The sequence below is a fragment of the Benincasa hispida genome, chromosome 1 (genome assembly GCF_027475165.1).
Source record: "Benincasa hispida cultivar pf3 chromosome 1, pf3_genome.v1.1, whole genome shotgun sequence".
Classification (NCBI taxonomy): domain Eukaryota; kingdom Viridiplantae; phylum Streptophyta; class Magnoliopsida; order Cucurbitales; family Cucurbitaceae; genus Benincasa; species Benincasa hispida.
Genome location: NC_143478.1, coordinates 39,371,111 through 39,375,495, shown reverse-complemented (window position 1 = coordinate 39,375,495; position 4,385 = coordinate 39,371,111). Strand labels below are relative to the sequence as shown.

The window sequence follows — 4,385 nt, the reverse complement described above, 5'->3', positions numbered from 1 at the left end:
ACAATTAATTTGGACCATTGGATTTTGGAAAAGAAAAATCAATGGTGGAGATTTTAAACTAAACTAGTATACAAACATAATATAATATTAAATTTCTTTTCTTTTGAAATTTATTTTCTTTTTAAAATTAATCCAAAAAATAAAAAACATACCATGTGTAAAAAACTAGCCATTAGACACAAACATAAAATAATATTAAATTTATTTTCCTTTTAATTCATTTTCTTTTTAAATTCATTCTCTTTAAAGTCAATCCAAAAATAAAAAACATACCATGTGTAAAAAACTAGCCGTTAGACACAAACATAAAATAATATTCCAGTCATATCGTCTTCGTTTTAGCTTGCATTTTCAGCAAATTTGTTAGAAATTAAACATATACTCCGTCTCCAAGGAACAATTTTGTTTTATTCAAATAAATACTTATTTGATCCACACAAAGCTAGATCTCAAACAAGTTATTTGTTCACATGTGGAAGAATTTCTATATCATGGCGATCGATGTAACAAATCATAACGACCACTTCCTATGATGAATTTGTTCGACAAACTTATTTACAAAAACATTACCAACTACAACTTCTAAAAGATTGGTACACAACATTGAGATGCCATATATATACTCTTTTTCCTTGTCCATATTCATGTCTGGTGTCTATGTAAAGACCACACCCTACCACTTTGCATATCCATAAAAATTTTACATATCGGTAGAAATCCACTTCAAATTTTCACTGAATTTTTATATTATTAATTTTTCATAATTTTAGTTAATATATATTATTATTGTATTATATTTATTTAATATTATATTTCATATCAGTGTATTCCTCAATCTCACAACATAATATATATATATATATATGTGTGTGTGTTTATTATTTATAACAGACATCAAAAAATAATGTGAAATTCCTTCCATTAAATAATATATCACTTCTATAATTAAAACTCCATTGGATAACTATTTAACTTATTACTTTATAAAATAAATTATTTTAAACAAAACTTCAAAACGTATTCAATTTGACTTATCAAACTATTTAATTTTGAAAATATGTATCAATATTATTTAAGAACCCTAACTCGTTAAAAATCACTTCTAATCCCTTAAACTTTCGTAAAAGTAATAATTTAATTTTTAAACTTTAATTTGTAACAATTTAATCCTCAACTTTCAATTTTATAACAATTTAATCCCTAAATTTTATTATATAATAATTTAATCTTTATATTTCAAAATTTATAATAATTTAATCCTTATTACCAAAATTAATGTTAACATTTAATAAGATTCTTGTATAAATAAATTGATAAACTAATTTGAGATTCAATATTTTTATAAAATGTAAAATCTACATCATAAAATAACTAAAATAACATCTAATTTTGACAATTTTTATAGCACGGGAAACTAAATTGTTACCTAAGAAATTAAATTATTATAAAATTAAAAATATAGAGATTAAAACTTTACTTCCATAAAAGTTAAAAGACCAAAAATATATATTTTTTTACTTTTTTAATAAAAAAATTCAAATAAAAATGACTCTAAAAAAAACAATTTTTTTTTCTCTAGCCTAACTTTAAAAAAGAAAGAATTACGAGTACAAATGGCTACAAGCTCGGGTCAAAGCCAATCACCACTCTAGCCAACATCCACCACCTCTGGTGACGGCCTCTGCCCATTTCCGGCGACCTATGTCGGCCAACACTTGCGGATTTAAAAAAATATAATTTTTTTTTTTAAATTTGAAATTTTGGATTGATAAAAAAATAGAGAACATAGAATTATGAATTTAATTTTCAAATGTTCAGTAAACAGGACTTTTCTAAATTATGTGTTTGGAGAATGTATAGCCAAAGTGATTCCCACATTGATATGTTTTCCAAATTGTTGTATAAAAACAAATAGGGCATTTACTAAAGTAACAATAATGACTTGAAAACAACTATAAGAATGGAAGCTAAATAAGCATTATAAGGTAACAAACTATGTCCCATAGTGAAGCTGGAACTTCCTTTTTTAAAAAAAAAAAAAAAATCACCACACAAGTGAAAATATGCACCATGTATAACAAATATTGTTTCTTCAATTTCTAAAATTTATGGTATCAATAAATTTAATAAAATGAGAAAAGGATAAAAAAATTTCCTACCAAAATTGAAGAAAAAGTGCCTATTTTAAAGTGAATCCAATGAAGATTTTGTTGAACTATGCATTTACCTCCCCTGAAAATCCTGTTGGAAACAAATTCAAAACAAAGGGAGAAAAGGAAAGAAACTGTAACAATGGAGTTTTTGAGTCCAATGTGTATAAAACAGAAGCAGCTCAAAAAACAGAGGAAGCAAATACCAAAAACAACCTGTTTCTTCTTCTTCTTCTTCTTCTTCACTTCAACCCTAATTAATTTCTTCTTCTTCTTCTTCTTCACTTCAATCCTAATTAATTTCTTCTTCTTCTTCTTCTTCTTCTTCTTCTTCCTCATTCCTTAATTCCTTTACCCTGTTTTCCTAATTAATTCTTCATATTCCGCCATGTAATTCCTCACCTCTTCTTTAATCATCTTCTGCATCACACTCATGAATTCCTCACCAAAACACGCCCGTTTCTGTCTCTCTCTCTCTTCCATCCTATCCTCCGATGAAATACTCTGCTGCCGCCGCACCGGCGATAACTGATCTGTTCCTGGAAGACACAGAGTTAACCGAGTCGACGGTTCCATCTCCGTACTCGGAATCGAATCGCTCGTTTCGGATTCGGACGGACTCAAACACTGATTCAAAACCGAAACCGTCGATCCTTGACTCGTACAGTCAGTTTTCTTCTCCGTAATTGAACTGAACTTGCGTTTCAATGTCGAATTCCAGTGATTCTTGATCGCATTGTCTGTTCGTCCATTCAGAAGCCTAGCAATCGTCGCCCACTTGTTTCCGTACTTTCCGTGGGCTTCTACGATGATTTCGTCCTCCTCTGCCGTGAAAGCGCAGCGCTCCACGCCAGGACAGAGCTGATTAAACCACCGCAGACGGCAGGATTTACCTGACCGGCCGTTAATCGACTGACTGATAAGCGACCAGTTCCGAGCGCCTTGATTCTTCACTAGCATTCGCAGCAACTCGTCTTCCTCAGGACTCCATGGACCTTTCACCCGATCGATGTCCGCCTGCATAGACGCCATCGCTGATTCGATTCTTCGGTGAAATCTTATAAATAGAGAGATAGAGAGAGGTGTAAAGAAAGACCGTCGTGTGCGTCGGAGGGAGAGGAGAGGAGAGGAGAGGGACCGGCGGGGCGGTTGAGTGATTTGGGGAAGAAGAAAAGGGGAGAGGAGGGTTTATAAAGCTAAGGGTTAGGGTAACTGATAGAACCGGTTAACCGACTTGGTTAATAGGGATGATGTCAACCGGTATTGGCCAGTTGAAGGTTACTTTGTGTACGGCCAGATAACTACCACGCGGCTGCCACGTAAGGGCGTGGATCTTGGGAGATCCAAACTGAAATTTATTGTTCGTTTATGGAAAGAAACGAGGGAGAATGTCTCGGCGACAACGGAATTTATCGCGATATTTTGAAAGGATAAGTTCTAACGGATGCCAGCCTGGACTGCATTACGTCTGGGAAGAGAATTTGATTTTCTTTTTCGTTTTTTTTTTTTTATAATTTCTTTTTAAACTATCTATAATGGTTTTACTTGAGTCACAAGTTTCTCCATGGCAGATAAATTCAATTTACATTAGATTGCATATATCGAATTTCAATTTTAATAGAAGCTTCTATATGATGTATTTTTATTGGCTCAAGTGATAGGGCAATATTTTTCTTTTTAAATTTAGTTTGTATTCTATATACAAATAAAGTAGGTACGATTTTTCTTATTGTGTTTGTTATGACTAAATTAAATTTATTTTGTAAAATTTTAAATTAGATAGATTTTAACTGAATTTATGTCCCTTTTTGTAAAATTTCAAATGGCATACATTTAATCAAACTATAGATTTTCAAATAAACTATCAATTTCATAACTAAATTAATTTAGTATGAGTGATTTATAGCTATTTTTTAAAAAATAAATTATGTTCTCCAAAAATACCACACATTATAGCATATTTCTCTAAATATAAGTTTTAAAAAATAGAGGAAGCAAGACTATAGTTGATGAAATCCCAAGGTTATATATTTGATTTTCATATTTTTCTTTAATTTATATTAATCTTTTGTATGTATCTAAATTGATTTGAAATTTAAATATTTGAATTGATAAAACTATTAGTTTAGAGTCTCTATTCAAAATTTGAGGGATGTTTCTTTATCTCCGTTATGTGTTAAGTATGGAGGATCTTTGCTTGACTGAAGGTTGGATATTTGTTATTTAGGTATTCAT

General features: G+C 30.6%; 1 pseudogene; it reads right to left on the bottom strand.

Moving 5' to 3' along the window:
• Positions 1–2,164: 2,164 nt before the first annotated feature.
• Positions 2,165–3,320, bottom strand: LOC120087232 (transcription factor MYB73 pseudogene; annotated as a pseudogene).
• Between the last annotated feature and the right edge of the window lie 1,065 nt (positions 3,321–4,385).